The 16,294-nt window shown below is 48.5% G+C and overlaps 1 long non-coding RNA gene across 11 annotated transcripts in view; it reads right to left on the reverse strand.

Moving 5' to 3' along the window:
* The window catches only part of LOC103244569 (uncharacterized), a 316,604-nt gene that overhangs the window by 173,430 nt on the left and 126,880 nt on the right, over positions 1-16,294 (reverse strand). For all 11 annotated transcript variants that reach the window (XR_012090848.1, XR_012090853.1, XR_012090851.1 and 8 more), the window contains one exon: positions 11,521-11,650. This is a non-coding gene — a long non-coding RNA (uncharacterized lncRNA). The remainder of the gene's footprint in view (positions 1-11,520; positions 11,651-16,294) is intronic.

Genomic DNA, 16,294 nt, shown 5'->3' on the forward strand with positions numbered 1-16,294 from the left:
CCAAATTTAAATTTCCGCAGCTCACTTTGCTTCTCCCTCATCCCCTACCCATCCTCTGGGACTTTCAAGAGCCCAGGGCCTTAGGCAGCTGGCAGGCTGCATAGCAACACCAGCCCACAGCTGCTGGGCTCTGCCTGGGAGGAGTGGCTGTGCACCAATGACCAAATGCCGACTGACCACCCTGCTGAGACAGGTGAGCCCACAAAGCCTTCCGCTGGGTTTCTATAGCAACGGAATATTTGTTGGACCACTCATGGGGGAAGGGGAAGCAGGAAAGGTAGATTTTCATTCCTATTATGGAAGCAGCTTGGGTCAGTGAGCATTTAGGCCTCACTTGGCCAGAGAAGGCCAAGCTGGGCTCTGCTCACAGGGCAGCAGCCTTGAGATGCAAGTCACTGACACCAGCAGGCTGGTGAGGAGAAAGGCATTTGGGGTCCTTCTCCCCCACAACCACCACCCTCACTAGATGGTACTTAAACTAATAAACTCTAAAGCCATGGATTCTGCCCCTCACACAACATGATACCCCATAGCCCCTCAAATACCTACTTTGCTTGAATGAAAAGGCACACTAGCCTCCAAACTGCCCCCCAAAAGGAATAAGGATGTATTCGGGACACTCAGGCCTAGCCTCTGGACTGTAGATGTGGGGGTTGGCAAGGACATAAAGCAGAGTTTAGTCTAAACCTTGGCCTCTTGCACACGTCTTTGGCTGTGTCAGTCTTCCCGGCTGGGTGAGATATCTGTTCCTGACTGTCTGGGTCAGTAACAATTTGCAATGAGGGCCTATTCCACAAACTAAGAGAGACTGGAGATGGGCTATTAGCTTCAGCTCCTTTCATGTGGAATTACTTCTACTGGCACTAATATGCCATCATTTGAAAGCCTTAACCCAAATGGACGGCCGTCCGCCCCAAGCCAGGGCCGCCTGGACCAAGGCAGCAGGCTCCATGTGCTAGCTATTACAGGGTTGTTTGGTCCCGTCCCCAGTCGGCATTTGTTGCTGCACACTGAGAAACTGCTGTCAGGAAATGTTCTTTTCTAAATTACATAATTAGGGTATTGGAGAGTGTAGTGAAGGCAGATTAGGGGCATCACTTGTTCTTACTGCAAGCAATGATTCAAAGCACATAAGTAAACACTTAAACTATGTGAATGGTTTAATATTGATTAAACAATGATCTCCAAGACTAAACTCTAAGCATGGTAGGTAGAAGGCTCTGGAAGGAGAAAAAACAAAGAGTGGGCTTAATGGTGTGCATTGATTTACAGAGAAGTGTGGACTTTGACCTGCCAGATCAAAATCAGGATTTGCAATGATTACCTAAAATACAGTCCTAGGGTCCCACCTCTGTAAGCTGATGGTGAGGCTGGGGGCTAAATGGTCAGGGTCAAGGATCAAGTTCTTCCCTCAGAAAGGCCAGCTTCTCACCCACACCCACTTCCAGAAATGGAAACTCAGGCAAAGTGTGGGCTCAAATTGCATTTCATTTATTGTTTCTAACTACGGGCCACGGACTTCAACTTGATTAGAAAATTGTGCTGACGCTTCCTGTGAAGCATATCCTAAGACTTCCAGAGGAACTTCAGAAGGGAATTTTTTGCACGTACCCACTTCTTCCAAATGGCATTCCCCCTGCTTGGCAGAGCCTGTGGCCACACGTCTGCCCAGATGCCTGGGCAGGAGACTCTGCCAAGGAAGCACTGTTGACCAGCTTCTCAGGCTCCTGTTGGGGGAGGGAAGGTAGGCTCCCTCTAGGATGTGGCTGGAGGACATAGAACTGGTCCCCACTCATTCCTGGGACCACCACCTGGCTAGGGACACGGTCCTTGCCAGGGGGAAGCCCAAAAGCCACCTCTGGCCTCCTGTGAATGCAAACTCGGCAGTCTCCGCTCACCTGCCTAACTCCTGGCTCGTGCTTTGCATTTTCTCTCTCCCCATATCTGAACTCAAGGCAAGACACTGCCAACTGAACCAGGAGACAGCTGCCAATTAATAATATCAATGATACAAATCATTGACAGTTTTGTAAAGCTTACCTTGTGCTAAGCATCGTAAGCTCATTCTTCATCATACTGAGTCATAGCCACCCTTTGTAGTAGGTATCAATATCCATCCCATTTTTTAGATGACTAAACTGAGGCTAAGGGCAATTACCCCAGATCACATGGCAACTTCATATGTTTTGTCTACTTTACAAGCACTCATATAGCTCTTATTTTGTGCCAGGACTGTTCTAAATGGTTTTAAACTATTAACTGGTTAAATCCTCAATGCAACCCTGAGTAATAGGTATTCTTTTTTTTGAGACAGAGTCTTGCTCTGTCATCCAGACTGGAGTGCAATGGCGTGATCTTGGCTCACTGCAACCTCCGCCTACCCGGTTCAAGCAATTTTCCCGCCTCAGCCTCCAGAGTAGCTGGGATTACAGGCACCCACCATCATGCCCAGTAATTTTTGTATTTTTGTAGAGATGGGGTTTCACTATGTTGGCCAGTCTGGTCTCAAACTCCTGACCTCAGGTGATCCACCCGCCTCAGCCTCCCAAAGTGCTGGGATTACAGTTGTGAGCCACCGCACCCCGCCCCGCCTTCTTATTTTAAAATGAGCAAACAGACACAGAGAAGTTACTTGTCCTGGGTCGAACATCCAGTGAGTAACTAAGCCAAATTCCGACATGCGCAGTCTGACTCCAAAGCCCAAGTTCCTAACCTCTCCATGAGGCCGATAGCAATCTCTAACAAAAGAAGGAAGTGCCACTGTGAGAGGGAACAGCCGTGGCATGGTGCTGATGTGAAAAGCACACAGGTCCACAGCCCAGAGGCCTGGGCCCCAGCACCAGCTCTGCTGTATGGTGACTGGGAGGCCTCACCACCTGGAAGCTGAGGTGACTGGTGGGGACCAGGGACCCTCCAAGGTCTCAAAGTCAGCCTCTAGAAGATTCATGGGGGGCAGGTAAGTCTGCCAAGAGCCCTAGAAGACTGGGGGTGTCCTGCCCTGCTCTGCCCCAGCCCTACTCCCACCCTTCCTCACCTTCCCCCTTGAGCTAGGCCTGGGGGGATTCTCTGCTGGGGAATTCATGTTCATCCCCTTCCTCTGCATGAATGCTCAGGCTCCTAACTGGACATACAACCAATTCAAATGACGTTCCCATTTCTGCCAGTGCCCTGCAAAACCAATGGAGGCAGAATACAGAAGGGCACACAAAATGAAAATCCTGCAATGATATATTCCTTCTCATGTATATGTTTAAAATACGTACCCAAAATAAAAATATCCCCCAACTCACCCACATAAACACACCGCCATAAACAGCTGAAGTGCTCCGTGTGGAAAATCCATCAGGGTAACTATGGACAAAGCCATTCAGGCTCAGCCCCAGTCTAGCCTAGGGCCTCAGAGTCCCCAGCCTCCCTCTGCTCAGGGCTGGGCCAGCAGCTGGCTGTGGGACCACGTGGAGGCTTCCTTGCTCTCCATGTTTCCTATGGCTCAATGGCTCTGTCCTCTGTCCACTGTCCCCTAGCCTTGAACAACCTCCAAACATCTTGGCTAGGCCATGCTCACTAAATTCTATTTGTAAACCTCCAAAATTGACACTTACAATTGCTTTTATGGTCATCTGCAGACATGCATAGAGTAGTGACACACGTGAGTCACCCAATGTGCAAGTGTCCAGCTGAGGTTAAACCCTCTGCCTTCTTGTCTCAGCTCATACTGTAAACAAGTGTCCTTTTTTTTTTTTTTTTTTTTTTTTTAAAAGACAGTTTGCTCTTGTTGTCCAGGCTGAAGTGCAGTGGCATGATCTCAGCTCACTATAACCCCCCACCTCCCAGGTTCAAGGGATTCTCTTGCCTCAGCCTCCTGAGAAGCTGAGATTACAGGTGTTCACCACCAGGGCCAGCTAATTTTTACTATTTTTAGTAGAGATGGTGTTTCACCATGTTTGGTCAGGCTGATCTCGAACTCCTGATCTCAAATGATCCTCCTGCCTTGGCCTCCCAAAGTGCTGGGATTACAGGCATGAGCTACCACCCCCAGCCAACAAGTATCCTTTTGCCGTGTGTAGGGTTGTGTGTGTGTGTGTGTGTGTGTTTTTCCTTATATTATGGTGCTTTTTGTTGGTGGTTTTGCTGTTTAAAATAGCCCCCAAGAGTACTTCTGTGAAGTGTTCCCCAGAGCAAGAAGGCCATGATGTACTTTAGAGAGAAAATACTTGTGTTAGATCAGGGGCATCCAATCTTTTGGCTTCCCTGGGCCACATTGGAAGAAGAATTGTCTTGGGCCACACGTAAAGTGCACTAACACTAACAATAGCTAATGAGCTAAAAAAAAATCATCAACAAATCTCATAATGTTTTTAAAAAGTTTATGAATTATGTGTTGGGCCACATTCAAAGCCATCCTGGGCCTCATGCAGCCTGCGGGCCGAAGGTTGGACAAGCTGTGTTAGATGATAAGCTCCATTGCAGACATGAGTTACAATGCTACTGGCCATGAAGTCGATGTTTCTGAATCATCAACATATATTAAATAGGTGCTTTAAACAGCAACACACATAAAACAAGGTTATGTATTGATCAGTTGACAAGAATGTGACCAGAATCTCACAGGAACCTAACTTTGTATTGTCCCTAGGAGTAGTGGTTTAGTATTTGCTAATTCGGTGTTGGCGGGGACTTTATAGAACATAATTAGTGTGAGTAATGAGAATCAACTGGAGTTTCGGTCCTTGGGAAGGTGGGGCTTAGACCCATCAGGGGATGCAGGAGACAAAGCGCCAATAGCTAATGATAGCTACTATTCGTGGAGCACTCTCTTCCTGGGCCAGGCCCCTGTTACCTCACAGAACACTGTCTTTTTCTTTAGTCCATTTATGTCTAGTGTTCCATTATTGGAACGTTGAGCATGTGGGAGTTATTTATATGCTACTGCTCAAGGTCACCACCAAGGTCTGATTGCAAAAACTCAAAAAATTGCAACCTCAGGCATAAATAGGTTAATAATCATGTCTAATGTAATAATAATGCCTGCTAACACCAAGTGAACACTCACTCTGAGCCAGGCACATACCAAACACTTCATATTGATCACACAGTATCTCATTGAATCCTCCTGTACCTGTGAAACCTGGGGGGTTTTAGGCCTCATGCCTGCTGTTCACAGCAAGTGTTCAGCACACTCACTTGTCCCGGGTCTTGGGTTTCTCGGGGGCAGGTTGTACCTGGTTGGAAAAATCCATTGCTTCAAGAATTTTTAGAACATTTTCCAGCTCTGGAGTGCACAGTAGAGGATGGAGGAACCAGAGACTCAGCCTGCTTGACAGTGGCTAAGAGAGCGGGCAGCCAGCTCATTCCCAGGATGTGCCCCAAGCCTAGTGCCACTGAGTCCCAGCCAACCACAGGGCTGAGCTGCCCCTCTGCTGACCACAGCAGGTGCCATACTGACATCCCTCCTTGTGACTTAGCCACCAGCAACTTGGTCTCACTCACCTTGGTGTGGAGGAAGGAGCCCAGTTCCCAGCCTCAGCTTCACCCCAGCTAAGCTGCGAAAGCCTGAGCACATCAGTGGCGCTAGGCCATGGTCACCTTCCCCAGGTGACCCTCAGCAAGCATCTCACTTCTCCTACCTGTGGTTTTTCCTGCCTACAAAGTGGGAATAATTACACTCCTGCATCCAAGTTTTCACATCTACTATCTCACAATTTTAGAAGAGAAACAGGCAGGGCCAGTTAAAAAGAAAAGAAAACACAGACAGTGATTGTTATTATTGCTGATAACATTAGATGAATAAAGTAATATTCCCTGGACACTAAAGAGAAACAAAGTGGCAGCATTAATTATCTCATTTCTGACATTTTTCATTATGGCAGGATAGGTGGGGGTCCTCAAAAGCCAACTGCTCAGAATATTCCTGCCACTGAGTGTCCATGGGAAGAGGTGCATGAGGCATCTACTGACCACCAGCGGAACTAATCCCCTCTAGGATGCTGCCAGTCCTATCCATAGCCAGAAAGAGTGAGAAAGGCTCAGAAACAGCCCCCAACAGGTGAGGAGAGGGAGCAACAGCCCCTCTCAAAAGCAGGGCCCCAGAGAAAATATAAACAGGGCTGAGCGGCAGGATGGGTTGGGACAATTCCCTCCTCCTGCTGCGAGGTGGAAGCTGTGACCCTGCAGTCCCAACAGCCCCACCTGCTTCTTGGCTGCCCCTGCCGGAAACATGCAGGGCCCAAGGCTGGACAGCAGGAGCCCAGGTAAGCGGCCCCAGGTGCAGCAGTGGCCTTGGCCACAGGAAGTCCTGTCTCCCGCCTACAGCTAATTGCCACCACTGCAGAGGAGCTGAGCTAATTATACAAAAGTATGTGGCTCCCACATTCCTGGGCCACCACACACTTGCACACATCTCACAGGAGACCAGCCTGACTCCGGCATCCACCCCAGTCCCCTGCTGGCTCCTCTGAGCCCCCAGAGATGTCCCTTCTCCTGCAGCCTCCTCTATAAGCTGTTCAGGTAAGCCCAGCAGCAGTTCCCTCCACTCTCCCTTTGCCTGCCTCTGAAGCACTTAACCCTCAACTTTACGTAATGTAAATATTTAATGCTGTACATTTAGGATCTGCCTGTCACCTGCCTCCAGTCTGTTCTCTCATCATCCAAATCGTCTTCCTGCCGGACCCAGGGACAGACTCGGGTCTCCAAAGGGCTCTCTCTCCCCGAAGAGCTCTCCAACACAGCCCAGCACCTAGCTGACAGTAACCATGTATGGGGGGTGACAAATGTTCGTAGCAGTTGTGCAACCTCAGTCAATGTGTGTGCTCTGAGCTTTAATTTTCGTATTTGTAAAATGAAGCTACCACCACCTGCCTCACAGAGTTTCTTGGGAATTGAAACCTCGCATGGTGCCTGACGTACAGTAGGTAGCCCATAAACGCTTACTGAATTCCCAGCAAGCATTCGTGATGGTCTGGGGCCTTGCACATCTAAGACTGAACTCATCCACCCATGTGCAAGTATCCTTCCCTCCCCGCACCTACTCTAATGAGAACTTGATGCTGGCCCATCCCTGCCTCTGTGATGCACTCAAGAGCCTGGTAGGCAGGACAGGGGAGGATGGAGCTGGAGAAGGGCTGAGTTGAGAGGCAGGGTCCACCCATATAATCAAGTGCTGGGCAGGTGGCATGAGAAGAGAAAAGGAAAAGCTGGATGTGGGGAGAGACCCTAAGGCCGTGGGTGGCCAACACCTGCACTGGCCAGGGTTGAAGAGTGCTGCTGGGGCACAGGACAGGGACGCCCAACTTTCGACCTTCTTTCAGAAAACAATAAAATCTTCTAATTACTTCTGGCTGCCTGACTGTGCAGAGACTGGGGCATGTGGGGCCCTGAGGCTAGGAGGATGACACACCCTTGTCTTTGTCCATGCTCTCAACATTCCTGTAAGGCAGATTTTTGTCTCCATTCAAACAGATGAGAAAACCGAGGTTCAGAAAGGCTAAATGACTTGCCTGAGGTTACACAGCCAGTCAGAGCCAGAGCCAGGACTCCCTCCAGATCTGCTGTCTTCTGAGCCTGTGCTGCTAACCATGTCATGCTCAGAAAATGGTATCACTGTGTGGCATCATTGCTTTACTCTAGAACATGGGGGTGAAGAGGTGCCCACTGGGTGACTCCTGCCACTTCTTGAGGAAATGCGGCCTCACCTCAGCAAATGGGGTCCTGAACCCCTACAGAGTGCCAGGGTGCCAGCCTCATGGGGACACACACAGGAAGGATGGACCGGCTGGAGAAGCCCCTCATCCAGCAGTCCTATGCCGGCAGAACCAGCACCAACACAAGGGAGGGTATGGGGTAGTGACAACCACCAGGACCAAGGGTGGTGCCCTGAGCCATGAGAGTTGCACTCGGCCTGAGAGCTAGGAAAGCTAGGGAGGCTTCTCAGAGGTGGTGATCTATGGCCACCTGGGAGGATAAGCAGGACTTAAATAAAAGAGACAGGGACCTGGGTAGAGGAAATAAGATAAGCACAGGTGTGGAGGCGTGGGAGCACCAGTGTCTCCTGGGGAGGAGAGCAGATGGTGGGACACGTGGATGTAGTGGGTGTGCAGGCTGAGATGTGGGCCATGAGGCCAACTCCACACGGCCTGCGTGCCTGGGTGAGAAGTTGGGACATCCTTCCAGAGGTACAGGGGAGGAAGCTGGTGATGGTGAGAGAAGCAGGCTGGTCGCGGTGACAGAAGCAGCACCGGGCAGGGACCTACCTTCCTTCCCCAAGATGAAGTCTCCCCAGATAGCAAGGATGCCTTGGGCTCTCTCTCACCTGAGGCTCTCAGACCCTACTGGAGGATGGAGGTGCAGAACATGGAGCTTCTGAACCAAGAGAAATGGTCTTCCCAGCCTTCTGGGTGGTGAGGCTCCCCCAACCACCACTCACCACTTCCCATGGACCCTGCCCTACCTGCCATGCCTGGCCTGTGGAGAGAAGCTCCATGATGCCACCAGCAGCACCCATGGGTGGGCCAACACTGCGACTTCCTCAACGCTGCCCTGCCTGGTGCCCTGGGGGGCTCCCTCCTGGGCAGTCCACCTCCTGTGCACCCTCACAGAGCCGGCCTTCCCTGGAAAGTGAACCAGGCCTGCTAGAGGCCACTCGTCAGCCTGCTGATGACATCCAGGCCTTTCCCTATGCTCTCCCCTCTGCCGCGACCACATGCCTTTCCCCCGACACCCCCCATTCCCTGCTTCTTCAGGTCTCAAGTCGGATGTACCTTCCTCCTGGAAGCCTTCCCCAAGCTGCCCTCCTCCGCATGCCCAGAGCCTCAGTGCAGTCATCAGTCACCACTGCCTGTCCCAGTCAGTCATCCCCAAGGGACTGTGACCACCTAAGGGCAGAGACTGGTGTGTCCTCTTCACCTAGGCTGTGTATCCCCAGCTCCTAGGCCAGGCTCTGGCCCATGGTTAGTGCTTGATAAGGACCACCCGAAAGAAGGATTCCCACAGCCCACACTTTCTCAGACACCCTTCCCTAACCTCTGGACTGAAGGGCTCCATCCCATCACCCAACTAGACTGTTGTCCCTCTGGGCACCAGCCCCACCATCCCCTGGGCTTGGCACTCGCTCAAGCCTCTAAGGAGAACCCAATGTATGCCAGCCCATCCCTGCCTCCATGATGCACTCCAGAGCCTGGTAGGCAGGACAGGGGAAGGATGGAGCTGGAGAAGGGCTGGGTTGAGAGGCCGGAACTCACTAGAACCCCTAAATGGACTTCCCCGCCCTAGCACGTACCCTACCCAGACAGCCCTGGCTCCCTATCCCTAAGGAAGAAGCCCAGCAGGGACTGAAGGTCCAGAGCTCTCCCACCCTGCTGCCTGGCTCTTCTCACCACCAGCCCAAGGCCTTTCCTTTGCCTTCCACGTCACTGGGCCCAGGGCAGGCAGCTGGCTCCATCACACCCTGTGATGCCTTCGGCTCAGCCAGGCCATGGCTCCCAGACCCTCCTCAGGCAGATACACTTGGTCCTGTACCTCTCTGGGCCTCAATCCCTCATGTGTAATATGGATTCAGCATCTCAGAGATCTTGCAGGGACCTGAGGGGCTTTTTGACACATTGGTCCCCTCCCCTGTTCCTTTAGAAACTTAAGGCAGGCCTAGGGAACATAGGCAGAAGGGGAAAGGAATTGTTTTCCTTTGACTTAGCTCAGTACTAACTTTTTGGAAGGCAATTTAGCTAAAAGTATCAGAAGCTTTAAAAACACAGACACCCAGGCCGGTCATGGTGGCTCACGCCTGTAATCCCAGCACTTCGGGAGGCCGAGGTGGGGTGATCACAAGGTCAGGAGTTTGAGACCAGCGTGGACAATATGGTGAAACCCCGTCTCTACTAAAAATACCAAAAAATTAGCTGAGCATGGTAGTGCGTGCCCGTAATCCCAGCTACTCGGGAGGCTGAGGCAGGAGAATTGTTTGAACCCAGGAGGCAGATTGCAGTTAGCCAAGATCGCACCACTGTACTCCAGCCTGGGTGATAGAGTAAGACCCCAACTCAAAAAAAAAAAAAAAAAAAAAAAAAAAAAGACACATAACCCCAAAATTCAACTTCCAAACTTTTCTCTTAGAAAAAAGTACACCAAAATGCTAGAACAACGATGTTAGTCACAATGTAGTTGTGAAGGCTAACACCCAGAAATAACCTGTATATCCAAATATAGGAGTGTGGTTTTGAAAACTATAGTACATTCATACCACGGGCCATCATTCCTACCACGCAACCATCACAAATGATGGTGTCAAGGTAAAAGGCCACCATGATATATTATTAAGCAAAGAGAACAAGTTTAAAAAACTGGATCATACTATTTTGTAAGAAAAAAGTAACACACGTATTTATAGGGGAAAAAACTTCAAAATGTTGACAGTGGTTACCTCTACTTTTTCCAGTTTTTCTAATATTAATATATAGTACTTGTGCAGAATAACACTTTTAAAACAATTGTCCATTGATAAAGCCACTGGTTAGATGTCAAGATGGGAAAACCCTAATGATAATCCCAGCCCCACCCCCCGCCCCAACCTAGCAACATACATACACAGGAGTTGGCACTGAGACATATACCTATGGGTATGCGTACACTTCCACTCACCCACCCAGCCAAGCCAAGTCACCAGCCATCAGCCCAAGGCTTGTTTTAATCCTCAACTGAACCTATTACAACTAAGCAATATAATCCATTGCACTCCAGAACAGATTCCTAGTACCACCAGCCTATGTCCTCTACAGGCAGTACCCAGCAATTCCCTGCAGGAGGTGGTAGTAAGACAGCTGCCCTCTGGAGAGCAGCCACCAACCTCAAGCTCCCAGTGAGCACCAGAGCCACGTGATGGTAGGAACTAGCCATGGCTGTGAACTAGCCAGCCAGCAACGTCATCGACCTATCAATTGTAGTGCTAATTCTCTTAGGAGCTGATGACTTCATCCATCACACTGAGGCCCCATAAGCACCCCTTTGGGTCTTCCTCATTCTCAGTGTATGGGGATGGAGCACAGGGTGGGTGTTGGCCCAGGCTGCTGGTCCAGCCAAGCTCATAAACAAGGCAGGAAAAGGACAGTGTGACATAATGCCAACTCCATGCCAGGCACAATGTTTGGCACCAGACACACTAACAGGCCTCAGAGCAGTTTGGCAAGGAAGATGTGGGACTCCAGGGTCCTCATCTGTAAATTGGGCATGATTTTCCCAAGTTCACACAACTAAAAGGAGGCAGAGCTAAGATTTGAACTCTGATCCTCTGGCCTCTTCCATGAGCCCATACTTCCAACATACTTCCCTGGCCTCATGACCCACACCCCCAGGACCTTCAGGAAGTCCATGGCACTGGAATCAAAGCTGGGTGAAGCACATAAACACAGGGCCAATTCCTCTCCCCAATCCCTCCCTTGCTCATAACACAGAAGAGGCTGGAGCTGCCCCTCTGCCATTGTGCGCTGAAGAATATAGCATGAACCAGGAAGAAAATATCAAGAAAGCGCTCACCTGGCCCGGAGGCTGCGGGTCACCTGGTTCCATCACAGCACAGAGGCCTTGTCCGACTATCCAGAGGCAGCTTGGGGGCTGCTGTAGAGGCCTTCGCTGATGTCATTAGGGTGGACCTGAGTAGGTGGTGCTGGGGGAGACAGGAGAGAGAAAAGTGGGGCCCACTGTGCAGGTCTCCACTGCTGAAAGAACAAAGCAAAATATTTTCATTCATGAGTTCATCCAGCCTAAACACGCACCTAATCCCCAGGAACTGACAGTGTGAAACTGCTCCCAGGAAGAAGAGACACAACGCTCAGCTCAAAGGAGGAAGGGCTGGGCAATCACTTATCACCTGGTGACCATCGGGGGCGGTAAGGAGCTGCCTGTGCTTAACAAATCCAGGCCAGTCAGAGAGGCCAGCTTAGGACAAGGGCCCAGACTGTCAGCTCTTGGTCTGACCACCGTCCTCGCCCTGTGACTGGGCCCCAGGGCAAAGGGAAGGGACCCTTTCTGCTTGGTTGCTAGGTGCAGCTTCACTGGAAAGCACAAAACGAACTGTGAATTTTCTCTGGGTACAAATGATATGCTCAGTTTGGGTGCTTTAGTTTCATAAAATTTGGCACCACTAGGAAGAGAAGTACGCTAGAAAGAGAAGGCCAGAGCTGCAAAAATCCAAAGGATTCAGACATGGTTCCTGCTGAGATCAAGGGGAGAGGCCCCCTCCCCCAACCAGGAAAATGCCTGCCTGGTACCACCTTGATGCACAATTAGTTTCTCAAGGGGCTGCCTTGCTAGACCAGCCATTTTCCTTGAAAGTATCCATCCAAATAGGATCCATGGGGATTTCTTTTTCTTTTTCTTTTTGCTTTTTTCTTTTTTTTCTTTTGGTCTACTAGAAGTCCCTAAGGGCAATCATGTCTCCCAGAAGAGATTACAAATTTTGGATTGTGTAAACACTCTCTGCCCAGAAAGCAACTATGGAGATCTTCGTTATTCCAGCCAACCTGCCTTTAAGGTAGAGAACCTGGTCAGCTCTGCCAGAAAAGGCTCCAGAACCAGCCCTTGAGGCTTGGAGTGCCCCAAGCCTGCTTCCTTGAACCCTCAGGCAGCCCTGCATGGAGAGGCAGGGATGTTGATCATTGTCTCTGCCGGGCTGGTGCTGAACACAGCTTTGTAAAGCCTCTGCCTCCCTCTTTTCCCCCTTCTCCATGGTCACCGGGCATCCAAAGACCCTTCCTGAAAGAGCCCAGGAGTATGCTTGAGCAGAAGGTGCATCCTCTCGCCCATGTGTGTGCCCCCCTCACAGCTGCTGCAGCTGCTGCTCTGCCCTTTCTCCTGGGCCAACAGCTTCCAACGGAAAGACAAGGAGGATCCCAAAGAACTCTCAGGTGTCTACGTGCAACTGAGCCCCAATGTTCACTGCACCACCAGTTGCCAGGCTGGATGTCATGCATTTCACATGCTCTGTGCTAATAATCCTCACTCAGCAAGGTAAAGTCCCATTTTACAGAAGTGTAAACTGAAGTTCAGAAAGGTAAAACAACTGCCCTTCATAGGTAGTAAGTGGGAGTGCCAGGACACAGCCCAGGGCTCCAAAAGACACTTGAACAGAGAGACAAGACCCAGGCAAGCCCAGAAACTGCCTTCTCCAAGGACATCCTACTTGGCAGCCATCTGTTCTGAGACTTCAGGAGAAGATCAGCGGCCCTTAGGAAAGAGATTTTCAGTGTCAGTGATGATAGAGTGAAAGCTAAACATGGATCTGAACCACAAAAGATCCTGAATAACCAAAGCAATCCTAAGGTGGGGTCAGTGGGCAGAGAGCTGCAATCATCACACTACCTGACTTTAAAATGTACAACAAAGCTATTGCCACCAAAACAGCATAATATTGGCATAAAAACACACAGACCAACAGAACACAATCAAGAGCCCAGAAATCCATGCATCTATAGCCAAATGATTTTTGACAAAAGTGCGAAGAACACACAACGGGGAAAGACAGTCTCTTCAATTAATGGTGCTGGGACAACTGGTCATCCACATGCAGAATGAAATTAGGTCCTTACCTCATATACAAAAATCATCCCAAAATGGATTAAAGATTTAAATGTAAGACCCAAAACTATGAAACTACTGGAAGAAAACATTAGGAGAAATCCTTCATGATGTTGGACTGGGGAAGGATTTTTTTTTTCAATAAAACTTCAAGAGCACATGCAACAAAAGCAAAAATAAACAAATGGGATTACATCAAACTAAAAAACTACATAGCAAAAACAGACAACAGCAAAGAGACAGTCTACACAATGGAAGAAAATATTTGCAAACTATACATCTAACAAGGGTTAATAACCAGACTATATAAGGAACTCAACTCAATAAAGCAAAACAAATAACCCAATTTAAAAATGGGCAAAAGAAATGTGTTAATAGACATTTCTCAAAAGACATACAAAATAGGTAACAGGTATGTGACAAAACGCTCAACATCATTAATCATCAGAGAATCATTAATTTGTCAAATCAAAGCAATGATGAGATACCACCTCACTCAAATTAGAATGGCTACTATCAAAAAGACAAAAGACAACAAGTGTCAGCAAAGAGATAGAGGAAAGGGAACCCTAACACACTGTTGGTCAAAATATAAATTAGTACAGTCACTATGGACAACAGTATGAAAGTTCCTCAAAAATAAAAAACAGAACTACCATATGACCCAGCAATCCCACTGCTGGGTACATATCTGAAGGAAAAGAAATCAGTATGTCAAAGAGGTATCTGCACTCACACGTTGATTGCAGCACTATTCTCAGTAACCAACGTACAGAATCAACCTAAGTATCCAACAATAAATAAAAGGATATAGAAAATGTGGTATATACACACAGTGGAATATGAGCCGGACATTCAAAAGACTGAAATCCTATCATCTGTGACAACATGGATGAACCTGGAAGACTCAATGTTAAGTGAAATAAACCAGACACGAAAAGGCAAAATACTACATGCTGTCTCCCATATGCAGAATCCGAAAGAGTTGATCTCACAGAGAAGAGAGTAGAACAATGTTTACCACAGTCTGGGAAGGGAAGCCGGAGAAAGGATGCGGAAAGGATGGTCGACGGGTACAAAGTTACAATTAGAAAGGAAGAGGTTCTGGCATCCTATTGCACAGTAGAGTGACTATAGTCAACAACAAGGCATTACATATCTCAAATAGATAGAAGAGAGGATTGTGTACATTTCCAACACAAAGAAATGATAAATGATTGAGGTGATAGATATGCTAATTATCCTGATTTGATCATTATACAATGTGTACATGTATCAAAACATCCCAATGTACCCCATAAATATGTAGAAAACATGTGTCATTGAAAGTCATTTTTTTTAAACCGTGGATCTGAAAGTGGCCCACTCCACCACTGTATCCTTTCCCATCTGAGCAGCCCTGCCTCACCCACCTGTCACCCAGCCAGGGGCCCACCTGACTGCATTGCCATTTCCCTTCACCCTGTCAGAAGACCTCAGAAACCCTCTCACCCAAAGGCCAACTTACCCAGAAGAAAGTGTGTCCTCACGGAAGCATTTCTGGCACCATGAAAGTGACGTTCTGGGACTCTCCTCCAAAGCACACAAGCCCTATTATACCTTTCATCTGACCTCTGGAACCCGGTTTAATTGGTTGGAAGAACTCTGAATTTGGAACCAGACCCTAGGTTCTAGTTCCAGTTCTGGTTGTAAGTTCAAGGACCTCACTTTGTCTGAGGTTCAGCTTGCTCATCTATGAAGTGGAGATGACAATTCTGTTGGCACTACCAGTTCACAATAGTGAAAACACTTTGCCACAAAATGGAACAAGGCCACAGCTGGAAACAGACACTGTGCCCCCAGATGCCCTCTCACCCGTCAAAACAGGGTGGCGATGCTCCCCAGTTATCCCCAGGGCTCACCTCCTCTCAAAGTGACCCCCTCCAAGGAGAACTACAGGCGCATGCACAGCAAACCCAATGGCATGGTCCCCCACGGATGCTTGTGGTCCTCATGGCCACTTGTTAACCACATCCCTGCTCTGGGATTTGGAGTCCCAAGATGGGAATTTAACTCATGGGGTTGCAGTGAGGCAATGTGGTATCATGGTTGGGAGGAAGGCTTTAACCTAGACCTGTCTAATTCTAGGTTCCCAGCTCTGCTATTAGCTGTGTGACCTTGAGCAAGTTACTTCACCTCTCTGAGGTTCAGCAACCTTATATTTAAAATGGGGGTCATAGTACTCAGCTCATAGGGCTCTTGGGAGGATTAAAAACATGTTAAGGTCTTAGCACAGAGTCTGGCACGTGTATGTGTCCAATAAATAGCAAGCTCAACCACATAAAATTATGTAACAGCCTCAAACCTGAACAAGAGTCAGAGAAGGCTCTAGATGTGCACTGTCCAATAGAAATACAACGCAAGTCACATATGCGATTTTAAGTTTTGTAGAAGCCACGTTTTAAAAAGCAAACAGAAACAGGTTAACTTTAATATGTAATCCAGTATCTCCAAATATTATTTCAATATGTAATACGTATTTTTAAATTATTTAGATACTTTACATTTTCCCATACCATGTCTTCCATCTCTGGTGTGTACTTTATCCTTACAGTATGTCTCAATGCAGATGCTAGATTTTCCTCAAATACTTGATGAGTATCTAGGACTCATAAAATTTACAGTTGTAAAAGTAAATTGACATACCCAAGTTGTTCCAAACATACTTAAAAGTTTCCCACTACCTTGAATCCTT

Source organism: Chlorocebus sabaeus, chromosome 23 (assembly GCF_047675955.1).
Source record: "Chlorocebus sabaeus isolate Y175 chromosome 23, mChlSab1.0.hap1, whole genome shotgun sequence".
Taxonomy (NCBI): domain Eukaryota; kingdom Metazoa; phylum Chordata; class Mammalia; order Primates; family Cercopithecidae; genus Chlorocebus; species Chlorocebus sabaeus.